Source organism: Lepisosteus platostomus, chromosome 5, assembly GCF_059453375.1.
Source record: "Lepisosteus platostomus isolate fLepPlt1 chromosome 5, fLepPlt1.hap1, whole genome shotgun sequence".
NCBI lineage: Eukaryota > Metazoa > Chordata > Actinopteri > Semionotiformes > Lepisosteidae > Lepisosteus > Lepisosteus platostomus.
This window is the reverse complement of record NC_142615.1, coordinates 11,181,093-11,202,397: the sequence shown is the minus strand read 5'-3', so window position 1 is coordinate 11,202,397 and position 21,305 is coordinate 11,181,093. Positions and strand designations below refer to the sequence as shown.

The 21,305-nt window shown below is 42.7% G+C and overlaps 2 non-coding genes across 2 annotated transcripts; both read left to right on the top strand.

The window, feature by feature from the left end:
- Positions 1-5,295: 5,295 nt before the first annotated feature.
- Positions 5,296-5,388, top strand: trnar-ucu (transfer RNA arginine (anticodon UCU)). Its single transcript has 2 exons — positions 5,296-5,332; positions 5,353-5,388. It is a non-coding gene; the product is annotated as a tRNA-Arg (tRNA).
- A 6,668-nt stretch (positions 5,389-12,056) lies between these two features.
- Positions 12,057-12,131, top strand: trnan-auu (transfer RNA asparagine (anticodon AUU)). Its single transcript has one exon. It is a non-coding gene; the product is annotated as a tRNA-Asn (tRNA).
- The last annotated feature ends 9,174 nt before the right edge of the window (positions 12,132-21,305 follow it).

Sequence of the window (21,305 nt, the reverse complement as noted above, 5' to 3'; positions counted from 1 at the left end):
CTATTTCCTTAGATACGCGATTAAAAAATAATTTTTATTAAATTTTTAATAAAATGTTTTTGTTCACTCATAATCTGACAATTTCAGGAAGACTAAGGAAGGACTAAGGGAATTGTCATCTGTTGTGAAAGGTCTGTGAGCTCTGTGACTTTGAGACCACTTGTTATCCCAGGTTGTTTGAATTGCCACAATTCAAATAGAGAAAAAAGAGCTGACTGACAAGATTTAAGATGTGGCTGTCAATGTTGGATTAAAAAAAACACATTGCCCGACGTTAGTTGCATTGCTTGAAAAATAATTTTATTTCGAGAGACTGGATGAGTAATTCAAGTGTTTTTTTTTAACTTCCTGAAAAACAAATAATAATTTAACTATATGTGCAAATGTTTTATGATATGTCACTGTTGTGAATGTCTGTGGAGTGTATCTTATTTGCCTGTCTGTCCTGGCTGTGCTCTCTCGCTTGCTCGCCCTCCCCTTCTCTCTCTCTCTCAATTCAAGGTGCTTTATTAGCATGACAAATTGGTACAATCAGTGTTGGGTATTTACTTTGCTTTGAGATGCCACTTTTAAAGGTGATATATAAAATCAAGGCTTTAACTTGCTTTAACTCCGCAAGTCTGAGTTCTCGTGTCTGTCCTATCTGAGCCCGAAAGTATTACAGTATGTATCTTTATAGCAGGTGGTGTACAGCTTTTTAGTATAGATTACACTTTTCTAAAATGTATTTAAAAAATAAAAACGATTACAATCTAATCTTTCCACGTTTGATCCCAGGATCCCAAGAAAAATAAATCTAAACGGGGAGAATGCTATGCTGAAAGTTTATTAAGATAATTAGAAGACAAAGATATCAATTTATGTTGCATTTGTCTGATTGTGAATCAAAAAACACATATATTTAAACCTGCGTTTGCGATTTAAATCAAAACGCGATTTAAATCAATATAAATGTTTATATTGTAACACATAGGTGACTATTCATTGTTATTAAAATGACTTAAATTCGATCATGTTGTGATATTTAGAAATATAAATTTGTTTGGTGCGAGTGAGGTTTTATTTAATCTCTGACCCAGGGAAATGTTTTATTGTTTCAAAGAAATGTTTGTTGAAAAAAAAGTCATGACTCCAGTAGGATTCAAACACACAGCATGTGAGGTAGGAGTCAGGAGCCTAACCCACAGTGCCACCAGCAAGGTCACATGCAGAGTGCTGAAAAAGCACTACAGAAACATTATCAACAGACAATGTACAGCATGTACTATTCTTGTGTTGCGGTACATGAATATAATTATATCGTTATTAATTTCTTTAGATACGCAATTCCATATTATATTCCCTTTTAATCAAATTCTAAAAGTATGCTTGTTGACTCCAGTATCACATTAGTTAAAGACTTCGAAGCTTAAAATGTTAAGGGAGAAATGGAATACTGGTGTGTATTTTTTATTTAAAGTACAGAGACCAGCCATATACTGTATGTTTATGTTCCTAAATTAATATCGTTTATGGCCTTCACACGCGTTACAGTATGCTCCTATTCTTTTTATGCTCAGGTACTAAGATTTCCCTTCAGTGGTAAAATTCCATATGAATATTCAATGCTAAAATGGGCACAGTAAAGACATTTACTGTAAATCTTTCTACGACCGACCAACGGACTACGAGTGCCCCTGTCGGTCAACCAATCACGTACCGCGGTATTTTGCGTCATCGCGCGTCACAATGCGCGACGCCGTAGCCAATTACCTCCGGTATGTGTCTGTACTGCGCACTTTGAATGGCTGCATCTGTACCTTCCAATCACTGATGTCGCTCTCCCTAAACCTTAACGTGATGTTTTGCAGATGTGCAGTGTGCCTTTACTCCTGTATTAAAAACGACCTCTGTTGTCGGGCGGAGTTGAAGGAGAACTAACTGCACAGAAAAAGTATGTAACGATAAAATGTTTCTACACTTCAGAATGTCCCTTTAAATCCCTGCTCACACACGTCGGTGTGGGGAGCGGGCAGGTAGAGAGCTTTTCCAGAAACTCATGATGTTTCTCATGGGGTGTTACCTGCAGTAGTATCTCTCTCCACGCCTTTGGAAAGAAAAGAGTGGCTCCAGTGCAGGGTAAGGTCAGAACAGCTGGTCTGATTGTCTTAGAAAACAAGAAATTAAAATCAACAGGGAAATTGAACAATACAGAAATCAGAGCAGTATACAATAGGAAGCAAGCAAACAAAATGCTCAGCAAAATCGTAGTTGAGTAAATTGGTGTAAAAAAAATATTTGTAAGCAAAGGAGAGCCCGTGCTGCGTGTGAAACACATCAATAGTTCAGCATTTCTGAAACGTTTAATTGAATTGACAAAGAAATCCTCTCCTTAAACTTCAAAAAAGGATTATCTGTGGAGCCAGCAGGCGTAACACTGCAGTTGCCCGTTTCTCACAGGTGTTTGAAGTTGTGGATAACATTTAGTTAAACCTAATAACTGGTTGGGCCACCCTTAGAAGCAACAACTGCAATCAAGCGTTTGCGATAACTGGCAATGAGTCTTTTACAATGCTGTGGAGGAAATTTGGCCCACTCATCTTTGCAGAATTGTTGTAATTCAGCCACTATGGAGGGTTTTCGAGCCTTAACCGCTTTTTTAAGGTCATGCCACAACATCTCAATCGGATTCAGGTCAGGACTTTGACTAGGCCACTCCAAAGTCTTCATTTTGTTTTTCTTAAGCCATTCAGAGGTGGACTTGCTGGTGTGTTTTGAACTTGAACTTGAACTTTATTGCCATATGTAACCGGTACTGGTACAATGGAATTCTTACTTACAGAAAGTCTCTCGATTGTAAAACAAGTGTAAAAAACAAGACAAAGTGCAAACAGTGCATCAAGACAATGTACAAACAAACAATAGACAATGTGCAAGTAAACATGTAGACAGTTTGAATGTAAACAATACAGACGTGTAAACAATGACTGGAGATGTGCAATAGATAAGAAATCATAAAGAGGTAGATGGTGATGGTGTAGGTGTGGTCCGAGGGGGATGGCTAAATTTGTTCGCCAGTCTCACTGCTTGTGGATAGAAGCTATTGAAGAATCTAGTGTTAAGTGTCCGTATGCTCTTATATCTCTTGCCTGAGGGCAGTGGGGTGAAGAGCTCATGCCCGGGGTGGTGACTGTCCTCTGTGATGGCCAGAATTCTACCACGGCAGCGGTCCTCATAGAGCTGTTTAATCTCGTTGAGACCGCAGCCGATGATCTTCTGGGCCATATTGACCATTCTCTGTAGTGCCTTTCTTTCTCGCGAAGAGGTGTTACCGTACCACACAGTGATCCCGTTGGTGAGGATGCTCTCGATGGTGCAGCAATAGAAGTTCACCAACACATGTATTGGCATCCCCCATCACTTGAGGCACCTCAAGAAATAAAGGCGCTGCTGAGCCTTCTTCATGATAGAGTCAGTGTTCACAGTCCAGGTAAGATCTTCAGAGATGTGAATTCCCAAAAACCTAAAGCTGGTGACTGTTTCCACTTCCGTTCCATCAATACTGAGTGGGCTGTGAGTGTATGGCCTGTGTCTCCGAAAGTCCACTATTAGCTCTTTCGTTTTCTTTATGTTCAAGTCCAGGTTATTGCTATGACACCACCTAAGCAGCTGTACAACTTCATCCCTGTAAGTGGACTTGTCATCATCACTGATCAGTCCTATTATAGTGGTGTCATCGGCAAACTTAATGATGCGGTTGTTGCTGTGTCCTGCTGTGCAGTCGTGAGTAAATAGGGAGTACAACCTTGGACTCAGACAGCAGCCTTGTGGGGTTCCAGTGCTCAGGGTGAGTGGTGTTGATGTTTTATTGCCTATCCGCACCACCTGTGGTCTCTCAATAAGAAAGTCCAGCAGCCAGTTGCAGACAGAGTTGCACAGACCTAATCCCCTGAGCTTTGTCACCAGTTGACTGGGTATGATGGAATTGAATGCTGAACCGTAGTCCACAAACAGCATTCTCACATACGAGTTCTTAGTGTCCAGGTGTTCCAAGGTTGTATGCAGAGCCAGGGAGACAGCATCATCCACTGATCTGTTGTTCTGGTAGGCGAACTGCAAGGGGTCCAGGGACTCTGTGATGGAGGAGTTGATGTGTGACAACACCAGCTTCTCCAGGCATTTCATCACCACAGATGTTAATGCTACTGGGCAGTAATCATTCAGGCATGTCACTTTTGTCTTTTTGGGGGTTTGGAACAATAGTGTTTTTTTTAAAGCAGGTGGGGACCATGGACTGTGACAGGGAGGAGTTAAAGATGTCCGTAAACACAGTGGTCAGCTGGGCTGCACATGTCCTCAGGACGTGAGGTGGTATCCCATCAGGCCCTGCAGCCTTACGGATTTTCACCCTGCTCAGAGTCTTCTGCACGTCCTGCTCTGAGAGTTTCAGAACAAACTCACCCTGCACACTTGGGGTCTTCTCAGCATTGCCCGTGTTCAGAGCATCAAAGTGGGCATAGAAGTTTGCCCGCTTTGGATCATTGTCCTGCTGCAGAACCCAAGTGCGCTTCAGCTTGAGGTCACGAACAGATGGCCGGACATTCTCCTTCAGGATTTTTTGGTAGACAGCAGAATTCATGGTTCCATTTACCACAGCAAGTCTTCCAGGTCTTGAAGCAGCAAAACAGCCCCAGACCATCACACTACCACCACCATATTTTACTGTTGGTATGATGTTCCTTTTCTGAAATGCTGTGTTACTTTTACGCCAGATGTAATGGGACACACACCTTCCAACTTTTGACACACAAAAGTTCAACTTTTGTCTCGTCAGTCCACAGAGTATTTTCCCAAAAGTCTTGGGGGTCATCAAGATGTTTTCTGGCTCATCAGTGGTTTTCGTCTTGGAATTCTGCCATGCAGGCCAATTTTGCCCAGTCTCTTTCTTATGGTGGAGTCATGAACACTGACCTTAACTGAGGCAAGTGAAGCCTGCAGTTCTTTGGATGTTGTTGTGGGGTTTTTTGTGACCTCTTGGATGAGTCTTTGCTGTGCTCTTGGGGTAATTTTGGTCTTTAGAACTGGCTTTATAAACTTTTCCAGATTGATAAATCTCAATCACTTTTTCAGACAGGGCCATGTAGGTTTAATTTTTCCCTTAATAATAAAAACCTTCATTTAAAAACTGCATTTTGTGTTTACTTGTGTTATCTTTGTCTAATATTTCAATTTGTTTGATGATCTAAAACTTTCAGTGTGACAAACATGCAAAAAAATAAGAAATCAGGAAGGGGGCAAACACTTGTTCATACAGCTGGCTCTGTGGTGCAATGGAGAGCGCGTTGGACTTCTAGGCCTTGATAGAATGAAGTCATCCAAAGGTTGTGGGTTCGAGTCCTACCAGAGTCATGTATCATTTTTATTGAACCTTTCTAAATCCTCTAGGGATTGGTGTTGATCAAGTCAAATACAGGACTTCTTAAGAGTCCACAGTTGAAAATGAACCAGCAGCCACAAGAAAGAAATTAGCACTGGACTGTGATCACATCACTCCTGCCCTGGAGTCCTTGCACTGGCTTCCTGTCAACTTCAAAATCCTCAAGCTCAGCTATAAGGCTCTCCATGGCTTGGCATCTCAGTACCTGTCTGGGTTATCGCCCTACTCCCCACATCACAACCTTCGCTCTTCTAATTGTGTTTTCCTATCTGTCCCCCAGTCCATCTGGACTACACTCTATGGGTGACAGGGCCTTCTCCTGTTTTGCCCCAAAGCTCTGGATCTTTATCCCCAAGGATATCAGTCACCTTCTCTAAACTCCTTCAAATCCAGACTCAAAACCCTCTTCTTTAGAAGAGCTTTTAATGCACTATTCTTTACCCCTCTGTTCCTACTGTATTTAATACCACCATCTATTGTCTCCTCTAACTGTGTATTCTCATCCTGCTTATCTTGTGTATTTTTTTAACTTTATTGTTGTCATTCTGTAAAGTGCTTTGAAAAGCCACCTTTAAAAGCACTATATAATGTCAAGATTATTATTATTATTAATAATGAACAGTGCATTTAACACTGAGCACATGTGGTCCTTCTTTGCAAAGGATTGCAAAGGTTGGGAATTAGCTTTTCACTCGTGTTGTTGAAGACCGTATCCTGGCTGTGTTGCAGGAAATGTCTGGATGCCATCACCGGATCAAGGAGAGAATCAGGGTTTTGGGAAGTCTTTTTGATGCCTGACACTGTGTGTTTCCTGGTTGTAACGGGTGTCATTCTGGACCTAAACAACAGAGAACACCATTGAAATCGCTGGACTGCCTAGTGGACACTTTGTCGCCTTCTTCTGACCTGTAATTAATGTGATTCTCTGAAAACGTGGCACGTTGTATCTGTGCTATCTTTATGGAGGGTGACCACACTCATAAGGATCATAGATTCGATCACAAGCATCTAAAAACGAGAATGAGAAAATGACATCACGCTATAAGGCTGAATGGCACGAATTCTCCTGTTCCTTCTGCAGCAAATGTGAGTTTTTTTGCTTCTTAACACTGAGATAGTTGGAGATATTTGGCAGCTGTGGGATTCCAACTCAACCCTCAAAGAGACTGGAGCTTTAATCCAGCTCTAAACTAAAAACTGGGTGACTTGTAAGGGCTGGTAGGAGAGGAAAAGAATAAATGCTTCTTTTTTGGTCTTTAGCTACTAAAAGAAAGGAAAAAATATTTTATTATTATTTATTCACCAGTTGTTTTGATCAAATTATTGTAACGCAGTGCCATATTAAGGTATAATATGTACATGAACGTCATGTCTGAGTCGATGATGGCAGCTGAGTATCGCTGGAGGACAGTTCATCATGAGTGGGTAAGCCTGCATAATGAGGGAGAAGAGATCGGCCTCTCTGATGCAGTGTCCAGTGACACTAACCTTCTGTCCTACTGTTCTCTGCTAATGTAGAGGGTGAATGCTTATTTAGGTGAATGTAAGGTTTCATTCTTGTAAAATATTTCCGAGCACTTTTTTTGTTGCTGAAAATTAATCTTGTGCATTTGAATGAATTCCGATATTGTCACCTAATTCTATACATTGTTTCATCAGACTAGAACTTTTATAGGAGCTCAATTGCATTTATGAATTGCATAGTGATAGTATTTCTTTCCGTTTAAATACTTCAGTCAAAAATGTAGAGAAGGTGCTCCTGTTTTCACCATTATAAGAACTGTGATGCACCAGTAATATTTACTCTCACAAAAGTATTGTAATTGTATTGTTCTGTTCTGTAACAATCTTGAGTGACACAAACCTTCTGTTTTACTGCACTACACTTCTCCAGAGGCCAGTTCAGCACACAAGGATCCTCAGTCAAACAAACACTGCAATCACTTGATAAAAGCCATTCCTCATCCTTTCTCTTAGTATTGGTGCAACTTTTGTATCCAAAGAAGGCGATTTGACAATGAAAGGTGCAATCATCTTAAAGAGAGTCTTCATGAAGGCATGCACAGCTTAAGGCACATGAAGCTGAATCCATGAGCTGATTGACACAAAACAATGTCACTTCACATTATCCGCAAAGCTGTTTTGCTTGTCTGACCACCTCTTCGTACTTTACAGTGAGCGCATATATTTCAGTTTCTTCTTTTGTATTTTCCTTACTATTTTACTGTCCCTTTCCCCCATGTGGAGATGTATCCACTGCCAAAACTGCTGTCTGATTATTTAAATTATCTGTAAAACTGTTACATGACTTCATCTAATTGTAAATTTATAAGACAGTCTGTGAGACATTTGTGAGAGTAGCTGAATCCCAGGGCTGGTGTGGAATCACACACAGACAGGTCTTCTGTGTGATCTGAATCCCACTGCCCAGAGCTACAGACTGGTCAAATGGTCACTATTGTAGACACGACCATCGGACAATCGGCTACAAATAATCAATATACTGATCATATTGTCACTACTGGTGTTTATTACATAAATACTATATATAAATAATAAGATAATTCCACACTCATGTGTGTTATAAAACATTTATAAACATTTTGGGAGGCTGACATACAGTAAAGAAAGTAATACTGAAGGGCTGGAAGTCCTGGAAAGCGTTAATAGAACCTTCTTGCTTTTGACCTGGAACAGAGCCCACAACTGCCAGATCAGTGACCCCTGAGCCCAGTTCACAGAGAGGAGAACCAGGGGCTCTTCTATGTCTCTAAGAGGGCTGGGAGGAAGGATAAAAGGGGGAAATGTGACATGAGTCCAGGCTGTTCTGTCTGATATTGTTCATGCAGCAGCACTGATTGTCTGAATATCTTCTGGTTCTGGATTGTGAGGATAGAGAGCAGTACGGAGTTGAGATCCTGTCTGAGTGTGAGTCTGAGCAATGAATCTGACTGAGAAAAGAATAAGGATTTTTTATTCTGCCTGAGAATTTTCCAGAGAATTTTTCCTGAGAATTTTTCTTCTTTTCCAAGTGGTGTTACATCCCCTTCAGATACTCTACACAGACTGCCAGAGAGAAGAGGAGCGAGAGATGGACAGATAAGAGCACACACAGCAAGAGACACATACGTCTTGATTTACTTTGAAGCAAGTGTTCATTTCTTTTCAGGAACAAGTTGTTTTTGAACTTCAAGAAATTCATACAACTTCTGAAAGATAAAATACAAATCTTGCTTCTCAGGACAGAAGAAATGCTGCAAAAAAATGCCAGTGATTTGTGAAAAGCAACGGGAATGTGTCCCTCTGCAGCTACTAAACAAAGGGCTGGTGGGTCAAACGCACTCAGGGACGTGCTTCAGATTGTGATGATGTAAACATAATCTCCGCTAAAAATTGAAGGGATTTCTTCGCAAACCCTCTTGAATGTTGCAGGAAATCTTCATGTTTTACTCGTGTGCAACTAAAACAAGTAAACAATTCAGTACCTAAGTCAATGTCCAAGAAAACCATCCTCATGTGTGGAATTTTTCTTTAACTGGCTGTTGGGAGAATTCATTTATACACCCGTTGTATCCTTAGCAAAAATATTTTAAAATTAGAACACAGATTTGTTGGAGAACTTGACAATCCTTGACAATCATTATTAAATGAGCATTATACAAATGTGCGTTGATATTTTTAATATGTACCTTAATTGTAATATATATATATATAATTGCTTTGATATGGATGTTCATTTGAAGGAATTGAGGAAACTATGAAGGATCGCAGAACAACCAAAGATACATTTGGGCATCTGCTATTGGTAAAGATTAACGAATACAGTAAGTGTGAAGCTTGCATACACACGAGAGAAAAAATCAGTTTAAATTCACTTCATTAGACTGACGGTGTGTATAGCAATGGATGGTTCCGATACATCGACCTCTGGGTTATGGGCCCAGCATGCTTCCGCTGTGCCACTCTGCTGACAGCTGTCAGAGTGTGATTCAACACAACTGCTCTATCTTTGCTTTCTAAAAGTGCGCCCGAGATGAAAAGTCTAAACGGTAAACGCAGACGTCACTTTGAGCACTTGGTCTTTTATAGTACGAATCATCACACGCTGCTCTACATGGGCGTGTCTTCAAGATCGTTGAGAACCAAACCTGATTTCCGAGGCAACTGATTCTTTCGTTGTTAATTCCCAAATCTTCAATGAGAATCAGTGAAACGAAAACCAAACATACTCGCTTCCTAGCGTGAAAGAAAAATGATTGAAGCATTTGAGAAATAGCAAGAGTAGTCTGAACAGCTCCAGCCTATCAACTGCTCTACAAAGAGATCGCTCCCTCTGCACCCAGTTTATAACACTGAAAATGATTCAGGAAGAACAGCAAAGTTCTAAAAGCAGTGGTTGAAAAGCATCTGAAAAAAATAAAATAAAGAATAAATAAATAAAAATAATAATAAAAAAGCGTCTGGATACGTAAAATGTCAATTTATCTAAGTAACATCATCAGCTTTGAAAGATTGTAATCCATATATTTTTGTTTCACTATTTTTTACATAACAGGCTTTCAATAAATAAACTGTATTGTAATGAAGGCTGCATTAGAAAATGTGTATCTACTGTAGCATTGTTAAATAAAATCGGGACATGTGCCAGTCTCGAATTAATCACTCTTTGCAGGCACACTACGGAAACCTGCAGATGTTCGTTGGGAGAAGTGACTCCTGCAAAGAGTGTTAATCGTCGAGAAAAGCACTCCTCTCGGGAATATATTTCCAATTTCTGAAGAGCCGATTTTCACGATTTTTTCCCCGATATTTATTTTCCGGTGCGGTTATTGATCGCGTTCGAAAGATGATTTTCATAATGGACGTGTTACCTGCAAAGTCACAGTTAAACTGTTAATGGCGAAAAGATTCAGAATATTTTTTTTTAGAATACCCATTTAATTTTTTATCATTCTTACAAGCAAATTGTTTATGGAAACGCTAGTGTAAATTACAGTGTAAATAGACAGGAGCTATTACTATTTTAAACACTAGTTGTGATAGCTGTAGCTCTTATCTGCATCTGAGTTCCCGGTATGAATACTATAGGTTATAATTTATCTGCTCGTGCTAGGATACGTTCCTGTTTCTCAGTTTGATCAAATATGTATATTGTTAAACCCTGCGAATTGAAAAAAACGGTGTCGGTGGCTCTGCACTTTAATCATTTAGCGCTATCTATACAGCTTGCGAAAGATGAAACACAAATCTTGCTTATCAGTGAAGAAGAGGTACTCCCAGCAGGCCAGCTAATACAGCAAAGTTTTTTTTCACCCTGACCCAGAGAATGGAGAAAAGAGAGGCGCCTGTGGCTCTGCAGTTTAATCAGTTTGTGAGTTCGGCGGTTAACTGAAAGAATGGTAAACGGAGCTCGCCCCAGCCAATCCTTATTCTTTTAAAGAGGATAAAAAATTAACTTTGCCGGCATTTTTACAAGCTATAAAAGATAGCACAGAAAAAAAACACACTACAGATTATTTTTTGGAGCCGAAGCAGCGATGTCCTTTCCGATTCAATTGATAAAGCTCACCCAGTGAATACTGTTAACAGAATGTGAAAGCATGGTCAACTTTGTAACTGCAACCACAGGAAAAACAGCAAGAAGCAGACTCCATTCTCCATTTAAATCTGTCGTGAGAGGTATGTTTTTTGAATGCATGAAGTCAATCCCACGATCGCTTTTGAACTTGGACAAAGTACTTCCAAAGGAGCGCTGTGTGCAAAGATTTAACAAGCTCAACCCCCGCCAACGATTCGGTGTGAAGAAGCAGAACATTCAAGTTTCACAGACAGAAGCAGCACGCCACCATAACCAACATTAAAACGAAGGGCACACTACGATTTGCATTGACACAAAAGTGATCTCGGCAGATGTCGTTCCCTGCATAACGCAAAAAGTGGCAAAGCGCATATGGGTTGAGAGGACGCAAGTAGGTTTTTGTTTTCTGCCTTGATGTCAAGCTGACAAAGTATCTTTAAACACTTTGCTTAGTTTCTCGAGAGACTGCTGAACAGCGTAGGATCTACACACACATGAGGAGACTGATGGAACACGTACACATCTTTAGGGTCGTAATTACTTAACAACAGGCTATACACTTATAAGGCTACACAGGACACTAAAACTACTACGACACTATTTATATATGGAGGGTCAGCTGCTGGTCATCGAGCTGACCCTCAGACTCTCCCCAGCTACAACTCCCAGCCTGCTCTGTGGTGCTATGAGTGCCTAGGTGCTCTTCCTCCTCACCACCGGGCGAGGGCGTTACAATACTTACGAGGAAGACATCGCTCTCTCCAAACCGCAACATAGTGTCCCGACCCACCGTGCTGGAAGCCGACGCGTGCTGTTATTCCTTTACAGAGCAGAAATGACAACCTAGGAGCTGAGAGATCATTTCAGCATTTGGCAGCAATACAGCATTTCCAAAACACAAACAACCAACTCGGAATGACTTGCTTTTGACGCTTTTCAAAGCGTTCTTTGTGCACGACGACTGTGCCGCCTAGCAGATACAAATGGGTTGTGGCTTGAAAACACAAGCGATGTTTATTTTTTGACCGGAAAGGTGCAAATGGAGAACAGCTTTTCTCATCACTCTCTGTGGCGCAATCGGTGAGCGTGTTCTGCTATTAACTGAAAGGTTGGTGGTTCAAGCCCACCCAGGGATGACCTTCTTAGTATTGTCAATGTAAACACTGTCTCCACTAAAGCCAAAACCGTAACCCTCTTTATATTTGCAGAAAATGCAAGCCTTTTGCTTGTGTCTAACAACAACACTAGAGACCGGGGAAGTCCAATAGTGATCAACACCGCAACTCCCCAGAAAACCTTTTTCACCCATGGAAAAGTATATTTGAATGGCTGGCGGGAGATATCAGTTATACTCCTGTTGCGTCCTCTGCTAAAATCGTTTAGAAATACAACGAGGAATTGTTTGAGAACTTGACAAGCATTGTTCGTTAGCACTGTGAAGGTGGATGTTGATATTTTAATATATTTACCTTAATTTTAACATAAATATAAAGATAAATGCTGGACAATCTATGCTGTACAATCAAACACAGTTATATTTTGAGTCTCATGCTGATCGTTGTATGGATCCAAAAGAAAATTTTAAAGCTGATACATTTTCGATTGGAATTTGCTTCTAGCTGCAATCGGTATCTTTTACTTTATGTATGGTAGTGGAAATATATTTTTTAAATGTTTTCTAAAAAAGATCTCATGAAGTATTGCCAGGACCTGCCTTTAGCACTCAGTAGTGATAACACTGTTGATATAGACAGAGAAGAACTGATGATCTAAGCTAAAATAGCTCTAACACCCCTCCTGTAACAGTGTTCGTATTCATAGCAAGTAATATTCTTTTTCAACCCCGAACGTAGCTTTTGCATTAAGTGTTATGTAACCATTAGCGATTTTGGTAGCTTCTGGAGAGCGCACTTTTTCAAACTGAAGCTTATAAGAACATTATTCAAGACTCACCATGGCCCAGAGTCGTTCAACGGGACAAGGATTAACATCAATTGAAAGTACTCCAAAATAAAAGATTTGACCGAAAAATTACAATAATAGGCAAGTATTAAAACAGCACCATAACTTCTTCCAATCTCTTTCCTGGTTCAGGCCATGTAAAATGACATAATCAGTGGTGTCATGCCGAGGTTGTGAGTTTAAGCCTCACCTGGAGCAGCCAGGTTTTCTGTCTTGACAGGTAAACAGTGTTTTGTGTTATTTACTAAATGGAGAGAGGATTCTGTGTTAATTGGCTCCTCCTGGGAGAGGTCAAGATGAGAAGTTCACGAGGCTGGTGGTAAATATCCTGTTCAGGAATATCGTGGCTGTAGGGGGTCAGATCTATAAATATAGTAAACACATTAGTGGAGATGGTGTGCCTGCTCTCTGTGTGAGAGCCAGGCAGGAAGAAGAATCTGTGGTCTGGGAAGAAAAGACCCTCTTCAGAAGAGCGGCGCTTCTCACAGAAGAGAATGAAAACAAAATCTTTTTCAGGGACGCTGATTTTTCTCTTTGGGGGAATTAAAAGCTCTTGTAGCAAGTGACCTTGTGGAGCAACGGTAGCACGTCTGACTCCAGCTCAGAAGATTGTGTGTTCAAATCATGTCGAGGTCAGCTGATGTGTCTGCAGGTTCTGCTGGTGCTGAACCTTGTGATCACACCACATAGGTCATCTGAATGAAATAACAGAGGAATATAGATAATGCAGTCAGGAGCGTATGCAACGAATCACTTTGAACACGACAAGAGAAAAGGCACACTGCACATCCGCAGAACATGACGTCCGACTTTAGAGACAGTAACATCAGAGATTGGAAGTTCTTGGTCCAGGTTGGAGGGTTGCACCCATTCTGAGTCTTGTTAGCTGGAATGGATGGGTTTGGGGGTGTTGATACCAGAGCGGTCCAGGAGGGGGTTGCAGGTGTCTCAGGGGCATTCTTGTTTTTCTATGAGTTCAGGTTGATTCTGTTGGTTCTGTCACGAATCTCCCTCATGCAAGCAAGCGCTCCCGCATTCCCTCGAGCTCTCCCCGCACCAAACGTGCAAATCAGTCCTCTACTTAAACCCTCATCTGTCCCCCGGTCATTGCTCACGATTGAGATTCTCTCCCGGAGCTTACCTACTAACTACGCCTTTGCCTTACTACGACTTCTCCCCTGGACCTCGACCCCGCTTTTCTGACTACCGCTTTAGCCACTCGATTTTGTACCTTCGCCTATTTTACGGTTTCTCAGATCCTGACCCCAGACTGTCTCTTCGTTTACGCCTCTGCCTTCTGAATCCACACCGACGCAACTTCTACGCCTTCCCAGACTCTGACCCCTGCCAGTCCCTCGACTACGCCTTTGCCTGTCGATTCTGTGCCTACACCTGTACTACGCCTTCCCGGACTCGGACCCCTGCTTGTTTACTCTGACTACGCCTGCGTCTCGCGCCAAACCCTACCAAGGGCACCACATTGGATCCCTATCCTCAGCATTCAGCCCCTGCGTGACAGGTTCTGAGTGTCTTGGTTACATCTGTTTGTGTGTATAGATGAAAAAGCTATTGAAGAGCACCCCCACACCCCCTACACATCTCGGTGGAAGTTGCCATGTTCAAAAAATCCTAAAAAGAGAATTAAAGTTTCACACAACAAAGCATGACTGTGAAAGGTCAGGTGACCTGCCTAGTGAGCACAACACTTGATCACAGTAAAAAAATAATTAAAAAATAAAGAAATGGTCCACAACTCAAAGCAAGGTTGTATAAGTTTAGGGAAGCTGTCTGGTGTGTAAAACACCTGGTTGCAGCACTGTGGCTGTTGTGCTTGAAGAGCTATTGACTCATGAATAGCACCCGCCCATCCCCATGTACCGGCTGTCTAATGGTGCCATATTGAAAAAATCATAAAAAATAAAGAAAGGGGCCACAGCCACAGCAAGGTTGTATAAGGTTAGGGGAGCTGTCTGGTGTGTAAAACACCTGGTTGCAGCACTGTGGCTGTTGTGCTTGAAGAGCTATTGACTCGTGAATAGCAGCCCCCTATCCCCATGTACCGGCTGTCTAATGGTGCCATATTGAAAAAATCATAAAAAATAAAGAAAGGGGCCACAGCCACAGCAAGGTTGTACAAGGTTAGGGGGGCTATCTGGTGTGTAAAACACTTGGTTTCAACAGTGTGGCTGTTGTACTTGAAATGCTATTGAGCCACGAAGAAGACCCACCTATCCCAGTGTATCACCTGTAGTGTTATCTTCAAAAAATCATAAAAAAATAAAGAAAGTGGCACAGCCACAGCAAGGTTGTATAAGGTTAGGGGGCCTGTTTGGTGTGTAAAACACTTGGTTTCAGCAGTGTGGCTGTTGTATTTGAAATGCTATTGAGCCATGAAGACGACCTGTCCCAGTGTATTACCTGTAGTGTTTTCAAAAAAGCATAAAAAATAAAGGTTCCACAACCCAAAACAAAGCTGGGAAAAGTCAGAGGACCTGCTTAGTGTGCAAAACACTTACTTGCAGCATTGTGGGTGCTGTGGTTTAAATCCTATTGGTTTGTGAACAGAATACCCCTATCCCAGTGCATTGTGCCACATTAAATAAAAGCCCGAGAAAAAGAGATTCAGAACACAAAAGCTCTGTCAGTGTTCTGTGTATAAAGTCGGTTTGAACATCATGGGAGCTGTTTTTAATAAGCTGCTGAGTAAAGAATATTTTAATCTTCCTGCTGTCAGTAGTATTGTCAATATAGTTGACCCTTACCTGAATGAAAACAGGACGTAAAGGAAGGGTTTCAGAAATCAAACAAAGCTTTATTCCCGTGCTTACAGTCTGGGTAATTGGAGACTGCGCTGTTCTGCTTCCTATGGTCATATATGGGTTTTTCGCACGAAGCCATATTGAACAGTATTTCTCACGTTGTGAACGTGCACACAGCGGTCCCCCGGGTTCCAGTTAGTATGTAATTATGTAGAGGCTGTGGAAATTTCCACTAGTCTTGGTCTTTAAAATGCATTTGGTTTGACGTCGTTCTGTGCTTCCATTGCGAAGATATGGACAAAAGAATATTCGTGCTTGGTCAAAAAAATGTCATAAAACTTATAAGTAAAGGCTGAGAAAGCATTCACAATGTATTTTATACACAAAGCAAGTATTCTCGCAACTCTAAGAGGTTTCGTGTATACGGTACAGGCGTGCCAAAATCGTTTTCAAACTTCAAGCTAACTTTACCCTCGGAGACGAGGAAGACTGGGGTGGGTGGGTGGAAATGTGAGGTCACGCAGGGGCGCGGGGCTGCGTGTTGTAACACACGGTAAGAGCAGTAAGGGAGCGGATCAGGAGGGGGGTGGGCTCGTCATTTCCAAGACGCAAATCGGCTTTTCCGTCGCCGCTGCCAGAGCCCCTGGCCGCCGAGCGTGCCGAGCGCCGGTTGTCGATAGATCACCGCAGGGACTTTTCGTGTTTGAACGTCGGGCTTCAAGTGTCGACACTTTTCAGAAGAGATTTTCCGCAGTGGTCAGCTCACACCGGTGCGGGAAGATAATGCGCTAACGCATCGACACGCTTTCACTGGCGCCCCGCCTGGGAGAGCGGGGTCGAGTCGCAGACGGAGACGGTGTGGCGTGTCACCAGGGGGTGTTACGGCTGCCATCCGGAGGCCCCGTTTTCACTTCCCCGAGTGGTCGAGTACTAGGCGGCGATCCTTCTGTGTGGAGTCTGTAGTCGAGTCGAACCTGAAGTAGGCTCCATGGTCGAAACGTTGTGTTTTCTTTCTTCTCTTTTCAGCAGGGAATTTAAACCTGTTACGTGTTAACTGATAGATACTTTATTGATCACGTGAGGGAAATTGCACTGCGACAGCAGCACTGTCAACGCAGCGACAGTGTAACAAAATTATACAATAATACAACAATCCAATCCAATCAGTCTAGTCAGTGAGAAGTGCACAAAGAAGAGTCGCTCACAGTCCAGAATATACAAAGAACAAACCAGAACAGTACACAAAAAGTTGTGTTGCACATTATAAATATATTGCACAAGTCCCTGGCATCTATTGCACAAAAAAAAACAGTTGTAAACGGGGAAAAAACAGATGTAAGCAGAGAGTTTACTGTTTAGTGCAAAAACTGTATCCCCTCAAAACCGGGCAGCTTTCTGGGTGCAGACGTGAGCAAGGTGACGTCTGTGCACTCTGTTCGGCTGGACAAGAGCACCTGCGCTGTGTGTGTATATAAACATACAAAGTTCAAGGAGGGAGCTGCGTCCGAGGAAGAAGTAGAGGTTGATTCCTGTGCTGAAAAGAGAAGAGAGACATACAGTGCCTTGCGAAAGTATTCGGCCCCCTTGAACTTTTCAACCTTTTGCCACATTTCAGGCTTCAAACATAAAGATATAAATTTTTTATTTTATGTGAAGAATCACCAACAAGTGGGACACAATTGTGAAGTGGAACGAAATCTATTGGATTTTTGAAACTTTTTTAACTAATAAAAAAATGAAAAGTGGGGCGTGCAAAATTATTCGGCCCCCTTGCGTTAATACTTTGTAGAGCCACCTTTTGCTGCGATTACAGCTGCAAGTCGCTTGGGGTATGTCTCTATCAGTTTTGCACATCGAGAGACTGAAATTCTTGCCCATTCTTCCTTGCAAAACAGCTCGAGCTCAGTGAGGTTGGATGGAGAGCGTTTGTGAACAGCAGTTTTCAGCTCTTTCCACAGATTCTCGATTGGATTCAGGTCTGGACTTTGACTTGGCCATTCAAACACCTGGATACGTTTATTTGTGAACCATTCCTTTGTAGATTTTGCTGTATGTTTGGGATCATTGTCTTGTTGGAAGATAAATCTCCGTCCCAGTTTCAGGTCTTTTGCAGACTCCAACAGGTTTTCATCCAGAATGGTCCTGTATTTGGCTGCATCCATCTTCCCCTCAATTTTAACCATCTTCCCTGTCCCTGCTGAAGAAAAGCAGGCCCAAACCATGATGCTGCCACCACCATGTTTGACAGTGGGGATGGTGTGTTGAGGGTGATGAGCTGTGTTGCTTTTACGCCAAACATATCGTTTTGCATTGTGGCCAAAAAGTTCGATTTTGGTTTCATCTGACCAGAGCACCTTCTTCCACATGTTTGGGGTGTCTCCCAGGTGGCTTGTGGCAAACTTTAGACGAGACTTTTTATGGATATCTTTGAGAAATGGCTTTCTTCTTGCCACTCTTCCATAAAGGCCAGATTTGTGCAGTGTAAGACTGATTGTTGTCCTATGGACAGACTCTCCCACCTCAGCTGTAGTTCTCTGCAGTTCATCCAGAGTGATCATGGGCCTCTTGGCTGCATCTCTGATCAGTCTTCTCCTTGTCTGAGCTGAAAGTTTAGAGGGACGGCCAGGTCTTGGTAGATTTGCAGTGGTCTGATACTCCTTCCATTTCAAGATGATCGCTTGCACAGTGCTCCTTGGGATGTTTGAAGCTTGGGAAATCTTTTTGTATCCAAATCCGGCTTTAAACTTCTCCACAACAGTATTACGGACCTGCCTGGTGTGTTCCTTGGTCTTCATGATGCTCTCTGCGCTTTCAACAGAACCTTGAGACTATCACAGAGCAGGTGCATTTATACAGAGACTTGATAACACACAGGTGGATTCTATTTATCACCATCAGTCATTTAGGACAACATTGGATCATTCAGAGATCCTCGCTGAACTTCTGGAGTGAGTTTGCTGCACTGAAAGTAAAGGGGCCGAATAATTTTGCACGCTCCACTTTTCATTTTTTTATTAGTTAAAAAAGTTTCAAAAATCCAATAGATTTCGTTCCACTTCACAATTGTGTCCCAGTTGTTGGTGATTCTTCACATAAAATAAAAAATTTATATCTTTATGTTTGAAGCCTGAAATGTGGCAAAAGGTTGAAAAGTTCAAGGGGGCCGAATACTTTCGCAAGGCACTGTAGCTTTTCGGCCGTGGAGCCAAAAACAGAAACATTTACAATGCTGTTTTGCAAACCTTTACCTTCAAGCAGGTAAATGTGTTCGATATAAGGAGCTTGATATCACATTATAACTCGCAAGCTAATGTGGGAAAGAAATAGGATTTGTTTATATAGTTTATATTTATATGTTATATTTGTTTCCCCCGTGTGGATACATGTCGCGTTCACACAACGAAATAGTGCGCCGCTACTTCGTCCTTTCATGTGTATGAGGTGGAAATGCAATATTATTTCAACCCCATTGAAAAAATACATTAAGCAAGCGAAAAACAACATTGTCCTGATTTGTAATAATAATAATGTATTGTGTTGTGTGTTATTGTTGTTTTTTTTGTGTGTGCGTTTATACTTTTTGACATACTTTTTCTGTTTTGTTTTGTATTGAAATAACAACAAGAATAGTCAATCATCCTTACACGTCTGTAGCGCTTTTCTGGACTCTCCACTCAGAGCTCTTTACAGGTCCTGGGGATCCCACTATTACCACAAGTGTGCAGCCCCACCTGGATGATGCTGCAGTCCTCTCCCCACAAACCAGCTCTCAGTGGGGAGGAGAGCAGAGGGATGAAGCCAGTTCAGAGAGGGGGGTTATTAGGAGGCCATGATGGGTAAAGACCAGGAGGGATTTGGCCAGGACACCGGTGTTAACACTGGATTTAGTCGAATGCTTCATTATGTTCATATTAGGTGATATCCTGTAAAAGTTTTAAAAAGTTTTTTTTTTAAAACCTCCTTTTGCGGCTCTTTTTTATTTATTTTTTAATTTAAACACCAGAAATACAAAAAAAGGAGACAGAAGATTAAAACCGATCCAGAAATAGACAGACTTCACAGCCAGAGGACTTCCCCATTATAAAAGCTGAAAATGAGGCTTACATCATAGGCCCTGCCTTTTGATCCTTTACATTTCTAACAGGATCAATTTAAAAAAAAAAAGGAATCCTACCTAAAAAGCATGAATAGAGAGAGCAGTGCTGGGACCCTTGACTCTTGTGGAGGAAGTTATTTCGCCAAAATCGTGACCTCAGCTCTTCCTCCCATCTCCTGGTTCTAGGTGATGGGAGGCCCGTGGCGCCCACACGGGTCCCCTGCACGGGCGGGGCCGCCGCCGCCGCCCTGCCCTGCGACTTGGAGCCACGCTACGAGACGCTGTGGTTTGTCCAGCAGCACGACGCGCTGGCCCTGGTTGTGTCAGCCAGCAGAAAGCCCGGCCGCCAGGGCTTCCACTACGTCAAGAGGCGGGACCCGTACTACACTACGCGCTGGCGTGCCGCCCCGCCACCCCGCTTCGCCCGGGTCTGCAGTTCCTTGCCTGCTGATCCTCCTGACGGCTCCTCCTCTGTCCACCCTCCTCTCCTCGGTCTGCGTCTTCTGCGTCTTCCTCAGAGGGGTGGGCAACGTTTTTTTCATTTTGTATCCTCCCCGTTAAGGTGACGCCCTGCGGATTATCAGCCAATGGGGGGCTTCAGTAGGCCAGGATCTTGCCCAGCTGTGCCCTGAAAGAAGCCAGGGTATCGACTTTAACAACATGGGTGGGCGGCTTGTTCCCCACCCCCGCCCCCCTCTGTGTACAGTAGAGCCTCCTGTCCTGACTGGAGGAGCTCACCCAGCTGTGTCTGGAGAGAAGCCAGGGTATCAGCTTCAAACACATGGCTGGGCAGCTTGTTCCCCACCCCCACCACTCTTTGTGTACAGAAGTGCCACCTATCCTGAATGGAGGAGCTCATCCAGCTGTGCCTGGAGAGTAGCCAGGGTATCAGCTTTAACCACATGGCTGGACAGCTTGTTCCCCACCCCCACCAACCTTTGTGAAAAGACGTGCTGAATGGCACACTGCTTGTGGTTTGGCTTGGTCCCACTTCTGTGTATAGACTTAAAGAGACGTAAACCCGAAGTGAAAGGGAAGTCATTTTATTTCTGTTTGTGTGTTTTCAGCAAAATGCGGATGACAGACCTAAAAGACATGAGGGAGAATCCCAGCTTCGGCAGTCGATATTTTTTTTTTCCTGAGACGACCCGAACTACCCCCCAACGCCCCCGAACACCAGACAGAACTCGGTAGACCGGACCCTCTACGATATAATCTGCCCTTGCACAAACCCGCAGAGCTGCGGGTCAGCATGATATCCCCCCATGCCTGCTGGCTGACTGACACACACACACACACACACACACACACACACACACACACACACACACACACACACACAGGAAATGCCTCTTCTTTACCAGCGAGCTGACTGGAAGTCGAGAGCATGTCAGAGTGAGGGCTGGCGGCGAACCTGCTTGCTTTCTTTTTTAATGCAAAACCAAAAAGAAGGATCTGAACACGAGCCGTTTAATGCGCTGGGCTCTGGGGCTG